The 26,820-nt window shown below is 40.6% G+C and overlaps 1 protein-coding gene and 1 long non-coding RNA gene across 4 annotated transcripts in view; one reads left to right on the top strand and one right to left on the bottom strand.

Moving 5' to 3' along the window:
* Positions 1-292: 292 nt before the first annotated feature.
* Positions 293-20,037, bottom strand: LOC105273787 (uncharacterized). Of its 3 annotated transcripts, none has more exons than XR_892939.1 (9): positions 19,898-20,037; positions 17,762-17,896; positions 17,343-17,433; positions 12,848-13,041; positions 12,627-12,778; positions 12,182-12,416; positions 11,076-12,091; positions 10,887-11,000; positions 293-808 (listed from the first exon to the last, which is right to left on the bottom strand). It is a non-coding gene; the product is annotated as an uncharacterized lncRNA (long non-coding RNA). The 3 variants fall into 3 exon arrangements; XR_892940.1 differs by lacking the exon at positions 19,898-20,037 and adding an exon at positions 18,022-18,260 and having other exon boundaries at positions 12,865-13,041; XR_892938.1 differs by lacking the exon at positions 19,898-20,037 and adding an exon at positions 18,022-18,260.
* A 164-nt stretch (positions 20,038-20,201) lies between these two features.
* The window catches only part of LOC105273789 (EF-hand calcium-binding domain-containing protein 1), a 38,709-nt gene continuing 32,090 nt past the window's right edge, over positions 20,202-26,820 (top strand). The window contains exon 1 of the mRNA XM_011316417.1: positions 20,202-20,341. The gene's annotated coding sequence lies outside the window, so the exon portion shown is untranslated. The remainder of the gene's footprint in view (positions 20,342-26,820) is intronic.

Below are 26,820 nucleotides of genomic sequence, written 5' to 3' on the forward strand. Positions count from 1 at the left end.
ATCCGTGAGCGTTGCAATTGCAACTGTGTCCCGAGGAATCGCCAGTTGGCCTGTATGAGGGAATAGCCTTGGAGGCCCCCCTCGAGAGTACACCGAAGAAATAGCATGTTTCCTTCTTCCCCCATCCACCTTTTCCTCTGAAGTACCCGGAGAGACAAATTGAGGTTCATCACGTTTTCCACTGGAGAATCTTCACCCAAGTGCCACCATGACCGAGAACAATGAGGATAACTCCTCGTGTGTGATGATATGCATGAAACGAAGGGGTTACCCTGATGATAAAAGAAGAGAGTAAGAAACTCAAACGAGATTGAGTCTGATTGCCAACCTCCCGCGCACAAACTCCCCTGAATGCTCATTACAACTACTGGTGTAGCCTCCGAGCACTGGATGCAGCAGCTGAAAAGGAATATTTTAAAGGCGCCTTATTCGACGCCCCAATGCGAAAGAGAATGATGACCAGATATAGAGGAGATATTTAAGAAGATTTATGAGACTCAGCACGGTGCGTTACCAGCTACATTCAGAGCCACCATCGTGCTTATTTTAACGAAAAGAGGATCACGATGAGTGTCATTTTGCGTTTTGGTTGCATTAAAGAAGCGGCACATCGGATCAATGAGGGCCTGCAATATCTCCCAATCGTCTGATTTGAACTCCTGGGATGGGAGAGCCCGTGTTGTATTCTTCATGGCTCTAATAATATCGGCTGGGCTGTGTAATCAGTGATGATTTTCGGACCTTCATTATTATTCTTTCATGGGTGAGAGCGTTGAATCAGCGTTGAATCAGCGTCAATGCAATCTTCCTGGTGATCAAAAATTTTCGTTATTATCTCACTGGGCACATCATTAGAATAGGAGGAGGGGGAGGGTTTAAATCAATGTCCGTGGAGACAATTAACTGGCGAGCGTGAGTGAATAGATGGCTATAATGTCTGGGAAGTTGAATCATGTTGGGTGGTGAAGGGCAAGGGGGTGTACCGAGGCGAAAGGGAAAAGGAGTGAATCACGCGCACGCCACCTGCCGGAGCGTGACCTCTTAATGCGCACACCGAAGATATATACGTGGGCGTTATATCTCGAGTCGCACGAGAGAGGATTCACCTCTCTGTCTTTCTCCTTTCAAACGGTTTCTTATTTTTGCCGTGCAGGACGGGTTTTTCTCGCTGCATTTTTTTTTTTTTCATTTCTTTCCTTCAAGGGGAGGAGGGCTCGAGCATTGACTGGACGTTACGAGGGGGAGCAGTTGGAGTGAGGTGAGATGTGAAGGAGTTCCTAGCTTCATCTAGGATTTTTCAACCTGGAAACATCACCAGTTGATGTATTCTTCCTTCGATCCAATAGACATTCTTCTGAGCTTCTGATACTCCTCCCGGTATCATCCATTCCAATAAATTTCTTAAGTACTTCTCATCCAGCCGAAACTGGATATTCGTGCAGGTCTCATCCGTCATCGTTCCACTCATCCCAATCACGTTGAAATCCACTTCTAAGTCTCTCTCTAGAAAATCCCTCATTCTCAACCCCATAGACGTAATCAAGTTACCGCGCGTCCAGAGCACTCGAGGCTGATTAATGGTCGAAACGCGGGCAACACCATTTCTCAAGAGCCCCCCCGTCCACCCCTCGCCACGAGTAAGTTCACACTAAATATCGCCTGAGTGGAAAAAGTCAGGTATATATTCGTGGGTAAGTTGAGTTTATCTCTCGTGGCAAAAAAGTACTTGAACCAAAAAAAAGTGGGCCCCTCACGATCGAGTACTTGTGAGTTATCCTGGGCAGCTGCTCAAGGGAAAGGGGGGCTCGACCCCTCCGGGGCATCACCTCGCGTATTCACGCCCCACGCGTGCAGATACACCGCATTTTCTCTCATCATTTTTTCATCCACAACTCATACTGAGTGTTCACAATATTTTCGGATACATAAACATTTTTTCATAGAATCCTCACTTTCAGATTCTTCACAACTGCATTATTCCATACCACTGATAATAATAATCTAATAATAATCTAATAAACGTAATAACAATTTTTGTAATATTATTTAAATTTGTTTGTTCTTCATTATTTTGATTATTTCAGTTATTGAAATATACTTTAATTAACGATGGACGCTCAAAAAAAGAGCAGATGATTGCAATAAAAAAAGCACTTCAATATTTCAAGTAATTTGATTTATTTGCTATAATGAATCGTGACATCTCATTACTGCCCACCAAAGCGACGATGTCTCCATTTAATATTAATTCATTTTTTATTTATTTATTTTATTGTATGAGTTTAACATCAGGTATGGAAGAATCATACCAGAACATGATATCACGATGGAAAATGATTTCTGGAATATCTGAGTCGAATGATGCACCACTGATTGACGAGGCAGGGCGTATGTACACCCGGGGAAGAGTCACCGAGATGGCAATATAAAGCACGTGCGCAAGTATAAACGCGAAAGGAGAGAACGTGAAGTCCCAGTGGAAACACCTGCCCTGTGATTGCTGTCTCGCTTCATCCTTTGGCTTGATGGCGTTGCACGCGAGTGAAGGGTACATAAAACCCATGGGTCCAGGGTAACCCAACGAAGAGGTAGATTCACGGGCGTTGATACATATTTGCTTGTCCAATGTATTTCCACAGTGTACATATTCACAAACGTTCGTCGTCGTATTCTTATTCCTCGCCAAATGCGTTGTGTTGCCCAAAGGCGAATAAACTCAGTCTTTTGCGCCCAGTCACTCTCGGGAATTCCTCGGAGATGAATAATGCCATATGGAAGTATTGCTCAAGGCTATTCAACGAGAAATTCTTTTACTTTCTTCTCTCATTTTTATTCCTCCGCGCTTTCGTCGCTTTCCATCAATATTTTTTGTCACTATCGTATGGGGAAAAAATTCATTTAATAACCAAAATGTATAACAATACATTGAATAGAATAATATCTGTAGGAATTCAGTTGATCAAATTGAATTGAAAATAATTTTCATTATGCATTTAAACAAATGATAAATTATTTATTTAAATAGTGACGACACTTGAGTTTTTTGGGAAGGGATTCTGGCGGCAGGGCGACCAAAAATCTGCATAAGTGATTCTGAATTTCGCGAGGAAATTTTTTTTTTTTTCGGATGGCATCCGCGGAACAACGCACACGTGTGGAGTGTATATGCATCGCGAAAACCGGTGAGTGCATTAAATCGCGAAGTTCGAGAGAGGATACGGTGAGGAGGGAATGATCACACGCAGTGAGGAGGTAAATATATACGCAGGTGTGCCCCATGAGAGAATACCAAGGAGGAGGCACGCGCAACCAGAATCAAAGCGCGTGCCCGTGTGAAAGTTGCCCCCCGCTAGTTCCCCCCATGGATTGCTCTGATGCAGAATAAGTAGTTATGAATTTTTAGATGCGGAATGTTAATGCCGTGGGGATTGGAGAGTTACGTCGACAGTGACAGCAACCGACAAGTTGTCATGAAGGGAATGGAGTAATTAGAATTAATGCAACTGCCAGTCATACTTATTGCCAGTTGAATTGAATGTGCGAGTCTGGGGATTTATACGACGAATTATCAGCTTTTGCCGAGTGATCAGAGAGTGAGATGTCATTTTTAGTTTGATCAGACGTGCGTGCTTCTTTGCGGATTACAATATTATTCGCACATTCACGATGTGAATGGTGTCGTCGCAATTCGACGAGAGACTTCCACAATTGAGTATTTCTCATTCAAAAAATTTGGGACCAATTCGAGGGAATGAAGAAATTTATTTGGCAAGAAGCCTTGAAAAAAAATAATGAATCCATTAGTAGCTATAAAGACAGAGCAAGAGAGGAATAACATGATGTTCGCCCAGTTAAAAGTTTATTTCTCTCATCGATCACAGTTTATATCGTTTTGGATCGAGCAACCGCAATCGATTCTCCCCGCGGCATCGCCCACTCGTGCCCAGAGTCCAGAAGATCCCAGAAAAAACCATGGACGAGGAAAAAAAAGCAGGTCCTCAACCCGCCTCGGTACTCCACCTCATTTGTACACTCCACCAGCGATTTTCGGTTTTTATATCGAGTCGAAGACTCAGACGAGTCGTAACCCGATTCCAGCAAAAAAGTGAAAATAAATGGTGAAAAACGATTTTATTTATAGCCTGGAGAGTACGAATAAAGCGGAATGCCAGTGGTTTCCGAAAAAATTCGATAGTCCTTTGAAATCCCGCGGTGTGATTGTCAAATCTCAAGGGAGTGAAGGGGAAAAAAAAATTGGGATGCATTAAATAGTCGTGTGCATGAGCCAGAGCAATTTCTCGTTTTGATGTGAGGACTCACTAGGACAAGGTCTCTATCGCTGAAGAACACTGCGGGGTGTCTAGCTTCCAGCAGAACGACATGACCTCTGGTGTTCCACTAAGAATGGACAATGAATGCCATGAGACATTCAGGGCAATAGGGTAGAGAAATGCATACACGGATTCACCAGTTTCAATTCAATTTTTCAGTGGGAAAACTGGATGACGTAGTCCTGGTTCGTTTCACTCGTACTTGAGAGTGCACCGCAGTAATGGGATTGAACCGCAAAATGTTCTCTTCCATATTCGAGGCTATTCTGCGGGGCCAATCGATATTTATAGAGGATAATTTGTTTGGTTTCCAGAGGTATTCGCAGGAAGTTGGCGGAAACGGTTGAGTGCAACTGACTATCAGATTATCAAGTCAATAGGAGAAACTGGAGATTAAATTCCATAAATTAAATCAGTGAGAATGTTTTCCGACACGTCTCTATGAAAGATTGAATAGATAGACTTTAGAGCTTGAAATTATAATCTCAAATCTGGAGGATGTGAAATAAAATCGAAAGAAATCTCTAATTGCACCGATTTGGATGATGAAGAAACGAGTGAAGAAGTATTAATGCCACCAACAGCGATAATCCCCCAAGCATATCTCCCCAATTCCAATTCCTGGACATCAGATGTTCTGAAGGAGGTATCACCGATTAGTTTCACTCCACGATCTTCACTGGCCCACACCAATATTCTCAAGTTCTCTGGGTTGCCTCTGCCAGTAAGTGATCCCAACGACAACCGGCTTCCGGTTTATCCAGGCAGATAATGACAGCGGGACACCACAAAAGATTTCACCGAAGGACCTCTTGTAGTTCTACCCTCGAGGGATTCCCCATGGGCACCTCCTATTATTCTCAACTCAAAAATCTTCGCGAAAAAAAAAAAAATCCACTGACCTGATGATAAATCTCTGTGTGCGTTTTGTGTACATGTCCCGGGGGACTAAATTGCGCTCTTGGTGAAATGGAATACACCTGCCCTCACTTTGGATGAGACACGCTTCCCCCCATTGGTCTTTATTTCATGAGAGAACGTTTCGAAAAACCTCAGTGCACATCTCACTTTTTCTTGTTGTTTTTTCATTATCATCGGGAAGAGAAACAATTGGCCCACGAGTTTCAGAGCTCCAGGGATTTTATCCTGATACAAAAGACGGGCAATTATCGTTATTTCTGGCAGCTAAATACTCCCAGTTTTTTTTTACCCAATTTTTATTCACTGAGAAATGATTTTTATTCTGTTAGTCCTGATATGATTCAATTATTTCTTCATCATTGATCATTCCTGAGTGAAACTGGATCGTTATTTCTCCGTACGAAAAATGAATGATTTATGCCTGTTGGATATTAAATATAATGAATCTGTTAATTATTTATGGGTAAACGGAAAATGTTCATTGGAAACTCAGTGGGATACGCGTGACCCCACGAACTCCCCTGGTCATACGATTCCGCTATAATGAGGCAGATAAATAAAATGTTAAAAGCCCATTAAACGAGTTACGAATTAACGCTCATTACATCCTCCATTATTTACTCGGTGAAATATATTAATTAAAGGTATCGAGTGGTTAATTCTCGCGAAATCCCGAGACCGAAATGAAATAAAAATTGATAATTACAGCGCCATATGGCGAACGTCTCGGCACTCGAATCTTCAAAGTAAAAAGAACTTTTTCGTTGCAAATTGGAGCCACACCTTCGATACTTAACACCGATATTCTTCCTTAATTGTCCGAAGGTGACGATGTTGGTTAAATTTTTCCCATGGGCCCATTGGGATCCACTTGTGCTCCACCCAGTGGACAAAATTCCACCGCGTGAAATTCACCATCTGTAATTCGTCACGCGTTGAAAAATACCTCGGCAATTACCCGAGACATTTTGCTGCTTCCAGAAAGTCCAAGGGGTGGAGACGTAAACACCTAAAACATTTTTCGTTAAGAGAGAGGATCTCTAGAAACAGGCGTTAATTCATTTTTAGCCTTGGCAGTTTTTTTTTTTTTTTCAGAATGACCGGTGAGTTTTTTGTCGGTGATATAATGAAAGGGCTTAGGGTGGGGTTAAACCAGAAAGGGCTAATTGGTAAAAGATGACTTCTAATTGTTGAGCTCGCGGTGTTAGAGATGGAGGTGGAAATGTGGCGTGCGCCGATGATGCAAAATCATTCCATTCGTCGGGAGCACACGAGAGTCACACGGACGTGTAATTATTCATAATTACACAATTATTTGTAATTCCCCCTCATATTTTCATGATTTTTATCATTTGAAGAAATAATGCCACAGAAAAGCTTTGCGAAAAAAATTACGAAAACTCTCATAAAATTCTACTGAATTTATATTGAGTTTTTTTACATCACTTTCTTTTTTTTATTCAGTTTCAGTTTTTTTATAACAGTTTATATCAGTTTATATCAGTTTTCGGCTGGTTCTGTTAATGATTGATATGAATTATTCATTTTTTCAAATAGACTTTAACGGAGGATTTATTTCCTGAATAAATAGTCATTGGGATGAATAATTTTCAAACTTCAAACCTCTGCTTAATGCCATGATCCATAAACTCTCGTTAATAGCAAAAACCGGGCGCTGGATGGAAATTGAAATTGTTGTGTATGACGAGGGCAATGAGCAATGGATTAAAACGATATTGACGCATCTGTTTTGAGTTGAGCCTCTCCTCGCACAATTTCGCTTTGTTTGGTTTTCTATTATTGTACTCGGACAATAGAAAAAATTGTTTCGACAGATTCTAATGCGAACTCCCAGTTGTAGAATTCTTTTCTACAGATCCGTCTACCAATGCGCTATTTTTTTAAAAGGGATTCTGCTCTGATGCTCAGGAGATCCGCAGCGGGACGCCATTCAGCAAATTGGTGTGTAAAGAAACGGGTTCGAAATGAGTTTTTGAGATTATATCGTACAGCGGTTTTAGGAGGGTATATTAGAATGGACCGAAGGAGGATTGAGGTTTTGTCAGTGGGTAATGGAAGTGTCATAATATTTACTGGATTTTATGAGTGATTTTTGCCATCCACTTTGCGTTGTACTTTCAAAAAATGGATTCCAACCCGAAAACCAAGTAATTGAGTGAATAAAAAGTGAAAATACCGCAGAATTGCCAGAATACTGTGACAAATCCCCGGAGAAATGAAAGTGAAACTACAAAAATGATTTTGAAGTTTCTCTACATTTCTTTATCTCTCAAATGGTATGTCATTTCTCCCTTTGTCATGAACATTATGCAATCCAGTACCGGTGCATCAACCGTATTTTCTCTGAGATGACGTAAATTTTTAGCGGACGCAATAAACCATACGGTATTTCTATAGAATAAACCTGAATAGTTGATCAATCCCAAAATTTCCAGCGGAAATTGATTGAAAGGACATTTTTTTGTCGTCAAATAACGGGATTCCCATAATTTTGTCTCGCAAAAAAATTGAAATACGGGGAGAATATGAGGTAAAAAATGAATGCCTACATTTTACAAGGTTTAGCTGGTGCAGAGTAGTTGGACGACTCGAGGATGCATTGAAGATCCCCGGAAGTGGGCGGAACAGCCAGACAGCATTTCTGTATTGTACCCTTGAAAGCTCACAAATTTCTCTCCCTCCGAGAATTCCCTCCATTGCATTTTACCGAGGGCCAGTGCGTGGATCTCACCGCCGAAAAAGGACATTCGATATCCGTAATTCCGTAATAACGAGCCAAGTTGCAATGCAGTTCCTCTCGCTTGAGAAAATCCTAGATGGTTCATTCATGGTTTTTTTTTTCAGAATAAATACTAGGAGAAAAAATCACTCGGGCATTCAGTGCGGGTGCTGTTGAATCGTGTGATGCAAGGCTCTAGGTAAGCAGGAAATCGAGAGTCTGCAATTTTCCAAAATTGCTTACGCCACTTGAGTCTCCGAGGGCGAAATAGAAATGTTTACCCGATGGACGAAATTCTTCGAGCGGAATAAAATATTCATTCGAAGATTTTTTAGGGATACACTCGGCGAATCCAATTTACTCTCTCCAACTTCTGTACTTTCAGGCTTTTATTTATTAAATTTTCTATTTGTCAATATCTGTAAAAAAGGAGAGAAAATGTTTGACCAATAAGCTCAGAGGTTCACCCACTTCTAAGGATTCAGGACAGCATCACTTCCCTCGGGAAAATCCCACAAAAACTACTCTATTATTTTTCAAGAAAAGTCACTGGAAACTTTCATGATGTTGCGAGAGGGGACTAACACGTGTGAAACTTCTGCCAGTTAGCTGGCACGTGGCCAACATTTACTCATTCTGGAAATTGCTTTTCTCATCACCGTGAAATTTCGTCTCAAATTCATGTTTCAAAAGCCGTCAGCGTGACTGAATTTTTGAAACCATGAGAGACCATTGAGTTGGTGAGGAAGTCTTGTGATACATTCTGCATGAACTATAATATTCTTCCATGTCAAAGTAGTTTGTGAATAATTGCGTACTCCGACCTCACAATTTCCCAACAAATTATGGGTGATTTACATGAAATAGTATGAGCTCAATTGTGAATTATTTGTTATTCCATAAAAACTCATTTTGAAAAGAAGAAACTTGTGGAATATGAAAATTCAGAAAATCGTGGAAATTCTGGAATCGGTAAAACTTCTCAGTGACTCGCGGCAAAAATAAAAAAAAGTGAGAATGACATAAAATATGGATGTCAAACGTAAAAAGTTGGCGCGAGGACTGATTTTATTCAGGAGAGATAGACCAGCGGGGGTAGAATTTTACAGCTTCACCCGAGGCAGTTACGTGGGAGTTATACAAAACGCATCGCTCGTGTACATATCGCAACGATTCCGATAAAAACCTGAAGCCCCGATAAGAAATAACATGAAAGTTATCCGTTATTGTTCGACACGGTACAATACACCTCAGTGGAAAAATAATAATAATAAAAAAAAAGACAACAAAGCCGAAGAGATTCGAACTCAAATTCATTCTGGTCGACGAGGAAGTGCCAACTGCGGCTGCAGAAATCCTATTTTCCATCTGGTGTTGCCATATTTATAGTTCCATGAAATGAACGAAAACCGGAAAACCGCACCGAGTGAAAAGCCGCAAGTACGACCTGAACATTTATTTGATGCGGCAGTTCTGTGGGCTAGCTGAGATATCTGGAGATTGTCACACTCGATGAATCTCCACCGAGGGTCCGAAGAATTATCTCGGAACTTGGCTTATTACGTAATAAGATGCTCGACTGCTGGACAACAAACAGGGGAGGGACTTCCGTCATCGAATTACAGAAGAAAATTGAGGTTTAAACGGATGATTTATGAATGGGAGGTTGGACAGCGTAAAATGCTGTTAATTCATGGTATGCAGGTCCCTCACATGCCCAAACTCCGACGATTCAAAAGAATTCATTAGTTTCTAGTGTGGAGCCAGGAAAATTCTAAATAGAAATAGAAATCATGAACGAAGTAATAACGTTTGATCCCATATCCGAATATCGTCGACAGTCTGAAATCCTCACCCTGAAGCATCCTAATCCACTACAGATTCACTCCACTAAAGGATCTCAGAATTACTGTTCCTCGTCTGCTGGTGGGTATCCTAAATAAACATCCCTCCAAACAGACACACGACTAGAATCCCCACCATTTCAATTCCCCTGGACACATCGGAAACTCCACACATTCAATTCACCCTGTGTACCAGCCCTTGAACAAACAAGAGTTTACAATACCCCCCATTCACTCGTTTAGTAGTAGGTGGATACCAAAGCGAGCGTTTCTCGAAAATCCTATGAGAGTCTGCACGGGTGTCGGAAAAAGGATGAATTCATGTGTATAAAAAAGAGGGGCGGAAAAAGGTGCAGGTTTCCTGACCGCCCCACCAAACACATCAATAGACTCTGATGCTTCTTTTATACACTGTTATGTCACTTTTACATACGTCACAAGGTAAAATCCACTCCTAAAGTCCGGAGCAATTTTCAAATATTCCTCCCGCCGTCACTCAAAATTTCAACAATGAAAAAAGAACATTGAAAATTGTCCACGAAATATTCTCGATAAAGGGATTGAATTGAATGGGACACGAGTGACACTGGGACCTCCACAGAGTGAAGAATAAAACGCTCGAAACGAGTGCAAACCCCCTGAGCAAAAGAAATACCGGTCAGATGATTGATCGTGATAGGATAAAGAAACTCTCGTGCCTTGACACACGTTCTCACTAACTGGCCTGGCGCTTTTTGTCGTGCAAACCAATTTGTGATCATGAAGTAACAACGCGAGGCAGTGAAGCCCAGAGAAGTCGAGTTCCCACCTGGCTGATAGCCCATCCACAAAGGCCAGAGTGAAAGTTTCCTTTTTTTATTATAAAAAAAAATCAACAACAACAGTCCGGTTATCGGAATACTGGAGGCCAATTATCGCTGGTGCTTTGACACTCATCAATCCCCCGAATGGTAAAAGGTCGACACTCAATTGGAAAAACTTGAAGCCAAGTGGTTGAAGATTGCTCTTCCAACTCTTACCGAGGCATTTCGAGGTGAACGGTTGACTTACCTGGACATTCCACCATCTTCTTCACCTGTGGGGTCTGATTCGTCAAGTGTTACTCGAGGAAAACAGCGGAATCGAGTGCACCCTCTCATAAAATTGTCTCAAGCACATGATTCCCTGCAGGCGAAAAATCAAAGGTGAAACGGTTTTCCCTCACAATCCTCAATTTACATAACATCCTTCCCCCCAAACCTTTGTACTTATCTCTTCCAGCGGGATGAAAGAAACATTCGTCATTACAGTGTCCGTTGTACTTTACGGGAAAGAGACACCGTTTTTTTTTTCTTCTTTGAAGGTCAGGGCCGGAAGTGGGTCGGGCAGATCAAGGGCTGGTGGCTGTCCTTTTCATCATTCAGGTTCTAGTCATTCAGGTGTAATGGTCAGTTGAAGACAGCCCTAAATGCCCCTACTGTGTACACACATTCATCCCCCCATCATTTAAAAAACCGGATGAATCTTTACACTTCGATTCATGTTACAAGAGCTGAAAGGTCCCAGGTCAACTAGAGGGGATTGGGTAGATGATAGGTAGAAAAAACTAGTGAATTGGTGAGGGGGATGAACGGGGCAGTTGAGAATCCATCAAAACTCGTCGATAGAGTCGTGTGTTTAAGTGACTGGGTGGTGATGGGGATGCGAGTTCTCAGGGTATTTGTCCACGTGATCGGTGAGCAACAGACGAAAAAGAAGTAAATCCGTTAAGCCTAAATCAACGTGAGTGAGCGGAGGTTCATGGCAAACAACGGTGAAAAGGCACTTGGCTTAACGGAGAAGGGACATACGTTTACGGTGCAATCTGGCGCAAGTTAAATATTGAATTGATAAATACAGAGAAGAATTTCAGGTTCTGTACCTGACACCGTGAAGTCACTCGAGATCTTGACCATGAGAAATTAATTAACACGGATTTACCAGAAAGTGAAATTAAATTTGTTGAATTATGTTATGAAGCGGTGACAAATGGGATAAATTTAAAACGGAAAAGAATAAGGCGAAAGTTGAATAAATATTGACTGGTGGTTATCAAGCAAAATAGGACGATAGACTTGGACTGCTGGTCAAATAGCCTCTCGTGCAAACAACACTCTGGGGATTTCCTCCGAGGCAGAGGATTACTAGAAGCACTTCCCCAGAGGTATACGACGTAATCCTGATGCACTTGTGTGCACTCCGTATCCTTTCGGGGTTCAAATGCCTCATAAGGAGCTCTGGAATAATAAATATTTGGCGGATGTAAATAGTAACCGTCTGCACGGTTACACCCACAAAAAGCGGTGAACCCTTTCATTTGTACGTACAAGAATGAAATTAGTTGAAGTCAGCCGGAAAGAGTTATTACTCCTACCGTGATGTTTTGCTAGGATGGACAGCTTGGATGCGGCCCGGTGGATTTTCCCTGGACCTTGAAATAACTCGTGTGTAAATACAGGTGGCACATGTTCTGTGAAAAATGAAAAACCCCTTTCCACAGCCACAGCACGCAACCCCACCGACTTTTTTTCCACTCGATTTTCTTTCTGTTGAAAACAACAGCTGGAAAAGTTATGAAAATCATTTTATCGAAGAGCCTGAAAATTTTCGGTCTGGAAGCCCGACTGGCAACTCCATTGTGCTCCACTACTTCTCAAGATGTAATTGAAAAACTTTCCGATAGTTGAAGATTTGTTTTTCGACTATTGCAAGAAGCATCGTAGCGAAATGGAGCAAGTATTGTTTGAAATCAAAAATTTCTCCTACACCCACATGGATTGCAGACAAATCGATTGGACCGCTCATATGTGATGCATTCATCTGAAGCCTCTTATTTTTCCAGTCTCATCGGGAGGACAAAAAAAGACATCTGCATATGTCGAAGTGACTGACGAGTGGGCCGCCCCCTTCTAATCGTTCAATCACTGGTGAAAAAATTAACGAAACGGAGAGAAGCTGGTTTGAGAAAACAGAGGGATAAAAAAAAAACTCACATATTGAAAGCACATACTGGCTGAGAAACAAACTCTGAGACGAAAGTCGGTCGGCACCGCCCTTGCTACTCCACCCATCCATCTCGTCGTGCATATTTTGGTCAGCTAGAAGGCTCTCCAAGTTTTTTATTTCCTCCAACCAAGTGGAAGATTTATCACGCATCGTCTGGTTGTTTCTTTCGAGTCAGGAATGGCTGAGGATAATTGGAAGAAAAAAATTTACCCTTTTTAAATGGTCTTCCAGTGTCTATGACGCGTTCTTATTTAATCTCCAAAGCAATGGTTCACCGGGCCAATATTGAAGAGGATGGATTTATGCCTTGTTGGGGGGGGGGGGGGGGTAGATGTATTCATGCATATCTCATACACCTCAAGCCCAAAGAAATTTCAACCACGTTTGTGTTTGCCCAAGGCCTACAATTATGAAACATCCATCAGTGCCTTGTCGGCACCTTGATACCACACAATTCATGTGCACAAACACACTCTAACAGAATTCATGAGAACGACTCGAAAATCTTTTAAATTATAACTCAAAAGCCTTTTTTCTGCACCTTTGGAGATCTCTTATTTGATTTCTTTTTGGCTCGGATGACGGAGGTAGCCGTGATAATTTCGGTGTTGGTTTACAGAACAGAAGCCCATCTACATCGTCTTTCAGGGGATGAGGGACAGTGAAAATATTTTTGCCCATCATTTTGAGGCTAGTTCAGTGTTTACGCTTTGGCCGGAAGTACCTCTTCCAGTTGGCGGCTAAATAAATAAACTTTAGGCTGGGGTTGAGACTGGTTTGAGTGCAAGTTTGGATGATGTTGCCAATGAGGTGGAATTAGCTGGTACATGAGTCAAGAAATTACGTCTGAAGGCATAAACTTTTATTCCAGGGCATTGACAAGACTGAAAGCTGAACCATTGTGAGAACTTGTGGCAATTTTTCTTCACGAAAATCCTTGGCATCAGTGAACTGAATAATTTCCAGAAGTATTCAGGTTAGGTACATCAGCCTAGGGGCTTGTACTCCCTAAAGATGCATCTCGCTTTCGCGGCTCAAAACCACCACCTGAAATCTCTGAATCGCTGAAACCACACACTTGCACGTTGTGGTTAACGAAAATTGTTAAGTCTCGTATCTCAAACAAATTCCCATACCCGAGGGAGATTGGGTGTGAGAATGAGCGATGGGATTCGGAATTTTGCACGTGCCAAATAATATCGAGATACACATCTCATTTCATTGTACAGAAATCTTTTCGACGCGTTTTTATCCATTGATTATTGTTTAGGAATCAATGCGGACACGAGACATCAGCAAACGGTTACTGAAATGCCACGTGTAGCCGTTTGAATCACGCCTGCGGTTTTCTCGGAAATGATACCCATTTTTTCTCCTCAGTAAACAATGAATGGAAACAAAAATGATAAAGTGAAATGGTGGGGGCCAATGGGCAGGTCGTGATTCTACGGGCTGTCTAGTTTTGCTGGAAGGCGTCTTAAGCAACAGCTCGTCTGCGGTGCGATCGTGAGAAAGTACTCGGCCTATGGGTGTTATATGCCAACCGGCATCTTTTATGCTCCAACGAATCGCATCTCATTAGAGAACCATGTAAAAATAGAAAATAAATGGTTGAGAGAGAAATGGATCAGGCCGTTTTGACGATCAATCGAAATTCATTCATTCATTTTTGGTTCGAAGGTCTCAACCATCAAAAATCCATTCCGATGAAGATCACTCATCTTCTTCAATCAGATCCAGACGGAAGAAACGAATTCTTCGAATTCTTCGTATTCTTCGTGTACCAGAAGTGTGTGAAACTAATGAGGATCAATACTGCGGTAACGCCCTCTTCAAGTTATTGTGGCCCGTAATAGCGGCTGAATCTGAGTGAATAATTAATTTCCCCTGGGCAATGTGAATTCAATGTTTTGTTTTACTTTGCCGACTTGAATGGACATCAACGAAATGAGGGGAGGCGTTTATTTGTCATCTTCAGGCGAAAATGAATTAGCGAGACGAGTTGAATTAGGAGTCGCTGCCGAAATCACCCAATGCATTTTGCTAGCTGCTGTCGGCAAAATGAGGTGCTTGGAGTTGGTCAACAAAAACAGAACACATCTTTCAAAAACATACTCTCGATTATAAAAAACATTGCCGGCAATGCCCGAGCAAACGAGGTGGGTTGTGGCTTTTGTCATATTCACGTGCCGCCACAAGTTTCATCAGGTGGCAGATAAATCATGAGTAAGTAACTAGTGACTGATTTCCTCAGGTAAAAACGTTTGACAAATGTTTTTCATCCTTGTACGAATGGATGGGGGAAAAAAAATTTAATTCCTCTTCATGCAGTCAGCGGTATAGAAATCGTGATTGATTCTACCGATAAAGAATATCGAAAATAATTTCACAGAAGAAAATTGAATTTTAATCTTCATATTGAAAATTTTTATTCCGCGGAAATATTGACAAATTCAATCATCCATTCAATCCAATTCACAGCACCTTCAATTGGAGGAAAAACGATTTTCTATCATTTTACGTGATAAATTGGAAACTCGATTGACAGGACTGGTTACATTCAATATTGGACCAGAAGCTATCACGAATCCATTGCACAGAACGTGGTCGTGGATATTCCAATAAAAATTCAAGGTTCTCCAGAAACAAGGGAAATACAATAACAACTGAAGGATTTGCATAGAAAATTTTACAAAAGATATCGTAAACCAGCTGACCACCCAACACCGTCCGTCCGACACTCGGGATTCCAATGCAAAATATGAAGAAGAGGTGGTAAGAAAAAAATCGTTAGCTATAGAACAGTGGGGTCTGGACATCAGCCCTGGGGCCACCGAAAAAAGAGAAGCTCATTCGAGGAGATGAGCAGGAGACTCTCGCAGCCAGACTAAACATGCACAGGTATCCTGATGGAAGAAGGGGGACCTGGGGGGATGATTACACGTGTCTTTTTCAACACAAAAGGCTCGAAAACCAACACCGTAATACGTGGGGATTTTACGCGCCCTGTAATCATCATAGCCCAGGACTGTCGATGATGGGACAAGCATTTTCAAAATTGCCATAGGATACCTCTCGATATCCCTCCCGTCAAAATGGGAGCAGATTGGGGCTTTTGAAAATGGTTCAAGCTACAATCATCTTTTTGACAGATTGCCCGCTGGGGATTCGACACAGGGCACGTTATTATTTGTTCTTGGATCCTCCCTATCGGGTACTTATCAAGACTCTGGACCATTCGGATCACCTGCCGTTACGGTCAATGAAAATATTTTTTTATTTTGTATTCAGGGAACAGAAGACCTGCCATCGTCAGGTGGTGCTCGAATTTTTTCCATCGCCATCGATCAAATCAACTCAGAATCATCGATTGAATTGTCCGTGAATGGAATGATATGATGCAGTCGGAGATAACACAGAGAACTGTTCCTCAAAATTAATAAAATCATTGTCAAAATATGGAGAGATGATTGGAATTATTAATGTACTTGGCGCTTTGCATGAAGCTGCACTGAAAATTAATTTTATGCAGTGTTTACTTTAGCCAAGCATAAAGAGCGTAAATATTCTTACGACATTGGTGTGTGAAAAAATTCTTCAAAAAAAGTTAATTGATATCACCTGCCCATGTAAATATCGGTTATACCTGTTGGTGTTTGCTTCTCCCAGCCCCAGATTTTTCGTCCCACAAAAATTACCACAAATACCCGCCGGCGAGATAATTACGTGTTGGTTTTAGAAACGACAGTGAGAGTTGTGGAGAAAGAGAGAGATGTGCGTGTGTGTCAGTAGTTTTGGTATTGGATTTAATTCTACACTTGGTGGACGAAAAAAGCACGGAGGGAAAGGGAACTGGCGTGCCGCCGATAGAAATTAGCTCCTGAAGACGTGATGGGAATTAGCCACAAGCCAATAACTTGGCATCACCTCTTCCCCCACGGAATTTCAATTTACTTTTGCAGTAGGAAATTACATAAAGATGGGATGATGATGACAATGAATTAATGAGATTGCTCATTCCAAGTGAAAATTCAATTTTCCACTGGGTTTTTGACTAATATATTGAAGTTGGAGTTTTAATTTTAAATTCCGAAGATCAATGGATGGTTGTGATCTAAATGGTGAGACATGGTGGTTCTTGTATCGAGTTACTAAGCAAACCAAGGGCTTTTCAAAAACAATACAGCCTGAAGCTGAAAACCATAACGTGTCATTACGACTCGAGAGCGGGAGAATGCATCGATAAGAGGAGGTGTTGAGTGGAGCAGATTGGAGATACTGGAGTGTTGTCTTCTCAAGTGCCTCTGATTGTCAGGTGTGAAGGCACATATGTACCGACATACCTATTACAAAATAGCGAGGTATTTTACAGGGCTTGTACGTGATGTGAAACGGTAGGCGTTAACCGCTCTCCTTACGAGTGCACTGCGGTTTTTCTTTTATCGCAACTCGACGCACAAATCATTTTCAGCTGATGCCTACCGTAAGTGTTGGTACAGCATCCCTGCATGTGCAAGCCTTTTGTGAATTTATGGTCTACCAGGTGGAGATTGATGACACGTTCTCCTCTCAACTGGAAAAAAAAAAAAATCAAGTGGCAGGGATGTTAAATTGTTGTTGTCCTCAGATGTGAGTCATTCGATACCACAATATTGTGTGGTAAATGCTTTGGGGTTGTCGCTCAAGTTTGATGTGTCTGGGTTTTTAGTTCTATGGAGAAGTCAGAACTGAAAAGGACAAGGCTTGAGACAGATTCAAAGATTCATGGCGGCCAGTCTTCCTTATGTCTAATTGTCTTTATAAATTATAGTTAGATTTCATCGTTACTGTTCTAGTTGACTTTGGAATATAGTAAACTAAAATTGGCAGACGAATGGTGGAAGCTACTTTGCACTGTATACCTTTTGTGTAGATGGCTGATTGGATAAAGACTCTTGACTATTATGGCGTTGCGCTTCTCACCCCTCGTACAAGAGACCCGCCATGACATGCAATCAGCCAGTTCAAATAATTGGACAGGGTCTGAATCCTAGAGCCTGTAATTAAACCCCTTTGGATATCACTTGGGACCATCCTCGAGTTATATCGCGATCGCTTCACCCAAACCCAGTTATTAGGGTACTGTAGATACAGAGAAAAGGCCCACTTGGCTGCTTCTCACCTGTCGGTTGGTTTAATTTTCAAGACGAAATAACACTCAGCTGAGATAAAAAAGAAAAAGAAGGAAGCACCCACTCAATGATCTGATAAAATCATTCTGTGTGCTAAAACCAGAGGCGTTGATTCCTGCCTTCAACGTGAGAAGTTGAGATTCCAAGTTTTGATAATTAAGTGGGCTGAGGTGATTTTTGGAATAACTGTTATTAAAGGTATTAGAAGTGCACACTCTGTTGTGGGCGATTTTTCAATTGCCTGTAGAATTGTTTTGTAATTCGCAAAATGGATAAATATTTATACAGAAATGTGTATTCTATGCGGTATTTTCGTGTCCGTGACTCATTTAAACGATAATACAAAGTCGAACATCGGTTGATAAAAGCAATTGTCGTTCTAATTCCACTGTCTGGTTTTAAACGGAGTACTGATAGGGACTTCCTCCAATGATAATAATCGACTATTTAAAATTCGCGACTAGCGTGTTAGTCATATCAATCGGTTATTGGAGTCACATGAAAAAATTCAGATTGCCGTCAAGATTTGCGTGCAGAAGTTGATGTTTTTTTCTTTCTCCTCGCCCTGATGGGAGTGTGGAGGGAAGTCACAGCGGGTAATGAAAATCAAATAAAGGTTATGCTTCTTAATATTATGGCAGAAAGACGCGACTCGTTAGCGGTAGACTAACTCAGCTTAATAATTTTGCTGTTTCCTTCTCAACAGTGTCTTGCACGACGCACGAAGACTGCAGATCGGTTTGTCCTTATGTTGATAGAATGTGCAACGTCGATAAAGAGTGTATCTGTTTTTGATTCATTCCCGTTGATGAATATTTAAATATTTCATCATTTGCAATATTACTGCTGAAATCTTATATTCTTCATAAATTTTTAATTCTAAATTAATTTTAGATTTTTAATCTTAAAACAGTTTTAGAGAAATCATTGAAATGTATAATTGGAAATGAATGTTTAAATACGAAATAGCAAACATTGTGACTTGCGTAAGAGGAAATAGCTGTGAAGTAAAGAATTGTTCGCGGTAATGGTTTTTTTTATCATACTGTGCTGTTCTGTTCAAGAAAACAATAATTACTTCCTTGGATAACGATAATCATTAACGGGAATTCGTAACTCGCAGGTGACGATATCAGCCGGTGCCTGAAATTTCTTTTGTTGAATTATCGTCTCCACAATAATTTATATTTAAATTCGATATTTATTGCTTCACTCTTCATATGAATAGTCCCTGGTTTACTTTATAACTCTTCCACTTGTATAAACGAGCTGATAAAATACTGGAGATTCAATGAATACCTCAGGGTGACTCTAATAATTTAAGAAATCTCCATAAATAAAAAATAATCTAGGCGAAGAGATGCGAGTGGCTTTTAGCATGAGAGTAACGCCGTTATTGGATGATAAACAAAAATAAAAGCGCGAAATGTCCGATAAGCTCGAACCGTGATCATCGCACAAGACCTTAACTCCATGAATATTCATTCGGCCCGATCGACACAAATCTACACGCGCAGCAGTCGTTCTCACGCCAATGCGACATTTATTTATTAAACACTTTGCGAGGGCGAAAACTCGTTGCATTATCGCCGATTTAAAGTGAAAGAGCAATGATTGGTTTCCGAGGTTCGCCACTCGGGTTATATGAATAGGCGAACGAATGAATTTGGCCTTCTGTAAATCGATCTATCTAATTCCCCAATCGTGTGATTTTTTTTGCCAAGCCTCCAAAGTTTGTGGACTATACTTTTGAAAAGGATGGTAGAGGCTGTCAAGTGTTCGTCTTTTCTCAGTGCTTCATCATTCTTTATGTGTAAATCTAAAAGAAAAACTGCCGCCTCCGTAGAAACCGAGCCAAGAGTTTACCTGATCTTTTTAGCGTCACGAGGCACCATAAATAAGTCCGCATCGAATCGTCCGATCGTGCCGATTTACTCGCCCCAACCGGTAACGTTCTCACAATTATCGCATGAGCGCAAGCACACTACTCCCCGGCTTTGCATGACTGCGCGCGCAGACGTGTACTGCGCACGCAGACGTGTACTGCGCGCGCTGTTGTAAAGTAGCCAGTGATAGATAAAGACCTAAGAAAGCACCGGGGAGGGGGCAACTGAAGTATCGCAAGGGCATTAGCATTTACTTATACTTGTAACGGTTTCCCACGGTAGAGTACATGCCGCCTATCGTTCCCTCGGACTTTGAAGAATAATAACGAGCATCCGTGGATTACCTAGAGGCGGGCGCCACCACCGGAAATTACCGGATCTATGATACGAAGACATGAGGATTATTGGATTTTTCAACGGTCATGTGAGTGGTCAAAATTTTTGAAATTTTGTTACCAAGAGGAATTGCGGAATTGCGCGAGCAAAAAATTTTGATGAAATGCAACGTAGGTGGAATTGCTAGTCGGAATGCAATGGACTTCATGATTCTCATTGAATCAGAGCGGCAGTATATTTCTGGGTGTGTTTTCGAGATTACCTCTACAATTTCTATAAGTGAAAGAAAGAGACACGTGACACACGCGAGTGGCACGCGCGGCGCGCGCTCTATACACACCTCTCACTTTGGGCCCCAATGCCTGCCTTAAGAACTGGTTCTCATCGTGAAATAGAAATAAACGTAAAGAATTAATTTTAAACGAACACTTGTATTAATATTTAAACGATAATAAAAATCGCGAACAAACTCGCTGCACTGATTTCAGTTTGTGCTTCCGAATCGAAACTTTTCAATTGATCATTTTTTCAATTTTCTTTTTGCCGGAAATTTTTTCTTTTTTTTTTTCACATATCAGGGTCATAGGATAGATGAACTTTTTAAAAATCGATTACCTCCGGGCAAACTCTTCAATTTTTATACAGACCTATTTTATAGGGCTTCATTTTCTTTACAGAAAAGCTTATTATCTAAGTCTTATAATTTTTCTTTTGGATTTAGAGATATTTCGTGAAAACACAGCTAGGAGCTAAATAGCTTTGAACCGTTCTGCTGATATGCTTTGATACAGGTGGACCAATTCTCTCAACTCCTTTGAATCGTACCTCCTCAGCAAATGTAAATCAGAGGATAAAAGGTTTAACGAGCTCATTGACTTTCACTTCGTACTTCATTTTTTAGTATTTTTGTTTTCCTTCTTCTACCTCTCCATTTTCTTTCTGCATTTGAGATGAAGAGCTGAGGATGAATGCACTGAATGAATAAAGGAAATTAAGGATAAATGAAATACGAAAGATCAACTTTCATGCTCGTTAGGGACATCCAAAAAAGGAACGGCTTATTGTATATAGAACAGAAAGAGAAACATTTAGAACGGAAAAAAAAATTAGCAGTCCCTAAAAATAATCTCACTCTCAGTCTCACTGAAGTATTAAATATTCATAATTTTCATTGGAATAAGATGTTACCATTAAAACCCTCATCAGCACCAAAAATTAATTAATTCAATTTGACAGTATAACAGTGCACCTCGTTATCGGGTCTTTCTAATTGCACAACATGAATCTGAATTAATGGCGATGGGAAGCTGATGTGGATGAATTGAGTTTATCGGATAATCAATATTTGTCACCTGAATGTAAAACCCGCCATCAATCACTCCGTGAAACGCGCACCTTTTGTGCTTCACTCCAATGCAGACAAGTGGCTCTGCATTCATTTCATTAAAAAATGGCGACGGTAATTAACGTCTGAATAAAAATTTTATTGCATAAAACGTCAGAAATTCAGGAATAATGGTAATATGAAACCACTGAACGGGAGCAGTAATTAATATCGACAGAAATCGTTTCGAATTTCAGAAAATTTTCATTTTACCAGTGAATATCGCAATTTATTTTCCTTTTTCAATGAATCCGTTATTAATTGAATGATATTACAACATTGTCAAGTCGATAAAAGCGAATTACTGATGCGATAACCATGTACCATGGTATAATGTGCAAATCCATGTAATCCTCACGAAATCCAGTGAATTTATTCATATTTACTGGAGCCCAGGGTCGTTAATATGAATACGAGTTTGTACAGGTGGCAGATATCCCTTTACTTTAGATTTTAAACCAAAATTGTTAATCCCCACGGGAGTTGTGGAAATGACTCCGAAAATAGGTATATAGAGACCTGAAAACAGTAAAATTACAACCACGTGACAGCAAGTACTGTTTGTGCGTTGTAAGAATAAATTTTTTAAAGTTTTGCAATTTTTTGATAATAAAAACTCACTATGGTCCGCATCCACTGGGACAACCTTCAATCCAAACTTCCTGACATTCCGGTGGACAGAACATCCCATCAACAAATTCTCCATAACTCAGTGCAATAATTAAAACAATTGCAATGTTAACTAGCGGACTGAAGTGCATGCTGTAACAACTTGTATTTCAATACCCTACTTACTGACGACTGTAAACACCCGGAAGAAGCTCTACATATTTATCTAAATAGTTATCAACTGACATGCTAATTAGCTGAAGCGAGTTGCAATAATGTGCGGATAAGACTTGTAATTTAAATATTGGAGCATTTTCCTCACGAATTCACGAACCAAGAGACTGATTTGTAATTGGATACCCAAATATTATCATATTTACATTCGCTGTTGTCCTAAATAGAAAGAAATCCCAAAAGAAACAAAAATACCCGAAAAAAGACTAATAGAGAACAAAAAGGACGATTTGTGTGGCCGCGTGGAGGATTTCCTTGGGAATCGTTGGCTCATTGTCCCGTCGGTTAGAAAAACCAAAAGACGATACAATGGACCCGTAGAAAGCTTGAATGGCGAGGAGAGTAGTAATTCCCGGGGATTCCCGCTCTCGGTTATTACGTTTTCTTTATATTCTAATGGTGGTTCAAAAAAGAGGCAGATGAGAACAAAAGAGATGGAAAAGGAGGAGAGTACGGGATGGTGAAACGACGTGGCACACGCCTCGTCTTCCAATCGCAAATGCATTGTCCACAAAACCTATCTGGGATCTTCGCAGTCATGGGGTTCACTCTTGCAGCCAAGTCAGCGGGTGGTCTAGATCGTCAGGATGAATTCCGAGTGAGATGCATCTCCCCAGGTGAATTTTCCGCGTTGCAATGACACCTCAAGGCACGAGCCATAATTCCTATAATTACAGTACAAGTTCTGCAGATATATTCATTAGAATAATCTATGAAAAAATAATAAAAACCGGTGAAAAGCGCATTAGTTGGACGATTGCTATTGGTTTCAATTGAGTTTTGTAATGAAACTTTCGAAATATCTCTCTGGCAAAATGAAATCCTCACCGAGACAATGGCGGGTTTACACCCACGCAATTGAAATACATTGTTCCGGGCGCCCATCGTACATACCGTCAAGATTGGCGGTTATTATTGTTTAATACGAGCAATAAGCCGGTATTACAGTACATACCCCGATGCAGTAATTCCACGGTTCTGCGCCAGAGGATTTCAACCGGTTCGGGCCCCCACATTGTTACAATTTTTATTTGTCCAATTATTCGATACGCAATAGCCCCTGGCGCACAGAGAGGGACGGCAGATTCTCACCTCGGTATCTCCATCGCACTGAATTCGAAAACATTAATTTAATATTATCGAGATGGTAGCCAGGTGGCGTCGGGTAATATATTTCATTTGAAATACCGCGGGCTTCTCAATATGACCACCTCAATGAATGCCGCATCAATTGACAGCCACTGTGATTGCCGATAAAATCCCAATCTCCGCCCTTACGCCACATGAATTTGACTTACAAATCCAAGCAATGATACCTTCAAATTTATGTGTTTATGTATGTGCTGGTGGCGTTAAAAAAATCCACTTACTCAGGGCGATATACACGTGTTGATTATTCATTACGTAAGTTTTGGGTTTGAATTTAATTTTCAATGCAGAATTTTTGGAATTTTTACCGCCGAATTGAAGCTTTGTAATCAATCATTATTCGAATTAAAAAAAAAAAGAATACAATAAAAGCAGAAAAATTCGGATTACACACCGAAATCTTGTGAAATAATGGGTATTATTTGGGCCTATATCTGTGCAAAATTTCAGATCGATCTGTCGAGTATTTTTCGAGATATGGCCATTCCTCAAAATTTTTCATCTGTTATAATTGCCAAATGTATATTACGGTAAATTTCCATTATAGTCGCGTGCATGGGGCTGTAGGGGAAGCAAATTCGGAGAATCGTACGATATGCGACTGAAATTTATACATACGAGACAAACTTATTTCCCGGCGATATTTTTCACGGCATTCAATCCCTTACCGGAGGAAACAATGGATGGTTTAGATCTTGGAGTTCAGAGGTAGTAGAATCGAGAAACCGAAAGATATGCGAAAAAATAAATTGAGGAACGGCGTGACGATAACGGGATTCTACTGTACCCTCTAATCAAATCATGTGCTGTTAACCGTTGGAATTCTGTTCGAATATTACTCAGTCACTAGATAAATGGCTTTCTCTAGTGATAAAATATCTGGGATTCGGCAATCATTCGGGATTATTCCATTTCACTCTGATTCGCGGATTATTTAATCTCACGAATTTAATTTGAAACGAGCGGTGAAAACTTACGAGATCTGTCTGATGATGAGATCCATAATATGGCGTAGTAAAGGTTTATAATCGATGCTCATATTCTGATATGAGCCCACCAGATGTATAATGCCACCGAGTGGATTATATTTCCTCCCAGCTATTCCCTGCGGTGCGAATATTCAGGAATTTCGAATCAAGATAGATTATCGCTTACCCAATCGAGTTCTCTCTCGAATATTGCGGAGTAGTACACAAACTGGCATTTCTCATTATTCTGTATGCACTGGGCTAATTAAGGGTTTGATCACGTACATAAATGATTAATCAGAAGATTCTATATCATTATCGAAAAATTTATTCATCAATTCGCGCTGGACCCGATCGCATAACAATTTTCCATTTTCTAATTATTCAGCGCTGTGTCAACAATTTTTATTCTCAACCGAAAATGTTGGATGAATGTACAATTTATGATCCAATTAATTTCCAGGATTTTAATTGAGTCAGCCGAGTACGAAAATGGCGCAATGAGTTACATAATTTATTTATTTTTTTTTCCAGTTTCTGTACGTTTCCTAGCATCTCGGAGGAATTATCCGCGATAAGATGTGGAAAAAAAAATCTGAGGCTTAAATATATTCGACCCTGATACAGTAATTTAAGATCGATAAAACCATGTTCTGAAGGCATCGAATATCCAATTTCGTGTGAGAAACCTGTTAAGGATTATAAAATATACATTGAAATTCCCAGTTAATCTTCCCTCAGCCTATGCAGAAAAATAATATGCGAATCGGAGGGGAATTGGATACCCATCCGCGAGTCTTTACCGATACAATCCCAACTCCATCCAATCAAATATTGAATATCATGTGCTCACGTGAATTTTTTGATGCCCAATAAAAAAGAGAGAAAATAAAAATCCACGGGAGGGATTAAAGTGATTTAGTTCCGGGATATTATACTTTCATATTTTTACTCTTTATATTTTTTTATGATGAAGAAAGACAGAACGTTAAATCCCCCCGATTATTTTGAAGTGAGTTTCCGAATCCTCTTTGTGAGATTTTTCACAGTTTTATGTTTCATAAACATGAAAAAAATTATGCGTAGACGGAGAGGGGAGAGCGGGAAAGGCTTATTTTTTTTTTTTTTTCATTTCACTCGCAGAGCCAATCCCTAAATCTTGTTTACAAGCAAATTCTCAGATTTTGGTGGCTCGACTTTTGTCATGAATTTTTCCAATGCTCTTTCGAAAATCATTTCTTTGGTGTAGTTTACTACGAAGAGGATTAGAGGACTAGAGTACTGGAGGGAAAGAGAGGGCTGAGGATCAGTAGCGTCGATAGGAGAGGAACAAATTTAGTTTTACATCTGGCCCTTTGAGACGAGATGAAAATTGGTGGTTAAAATTTGGGGCTTTTGCCTTGGAGGATTAAATGAAAATCCTGGGTTGAAAATAAACACGATTTGCCTATTATCCAGCCAACTAACCCGAATAAATTGTGGAATATTGAATTAATTCTTTGCATGAATGAGTTCCGGAAGGAGCAGACGTGGGGGGGAGTTATCAGGATAAAGGTTGGGGTAGTCTGATGTATTTTAGTTGTATGCGAAAGCACGAACAAACCCGACCCCAACCCTGCGGGATGGTTGGACCCAGTGGAGCGTCACCTAACAGGATTACTCTGACGTGATTGTATACGCGTCAAGAAAATAGAGTGGCACTGTGAAAGCTCATACACGAGCAACATACCAGCAAGTACTCTCAGCTAACTCGAATCCAGGAATTCGCCCCAATTGTCAGCATCTAATGACTTGAAAAAGATGACTCCACAGTTTAAATAAAATTCATTCAGAATATTATCACAAGTTTCTAGATAAAATTAATCCCCTCAACAGTCTCTACTTGATTCTCTCATCCTGATTTCCCCGAAAACCCCATACCACGGTTGTCTGCTTTTCGTATTTTCTACTTCCGAAAATGAGAGATTAAAAAAAATGGTCGGGAGGCGAAAAGTCGAGACGTTGGACGATTTTTCAAGCGCATTTACGGGGTGATAGGAGACGATAGGACGACCTCGTCAGGGCGTGAATGGATGATGCAGCTGCTACGTCTAGAGCCAAGACACCTCGAAGACACGAGACATTCAGCACCCCACACTGTGTTTTATCGGAAATTTAGGATCATTTGTTAGCTGAGGCTTTTTGCGATGACGTTGAGGTGTGGATAACGAGGATGGGTTTATC

The sequence above is a fragment of the Fopius arisanus genome, unplaced genomic scaffold (assembly GCF_000806365.1).
Source record: "Fopius arisanus strain USDA-PBARC FA_bdor unplaced genomic scaffold, ASM80636v1 scaffold00007, whole genome shotgun sequence".
Lineage (NCBI taxonomy): Eukaryota > Metazoa > Arthropoda > Insecta > Hymenoptera > Braconidae > Fopius > Fopius arisanus.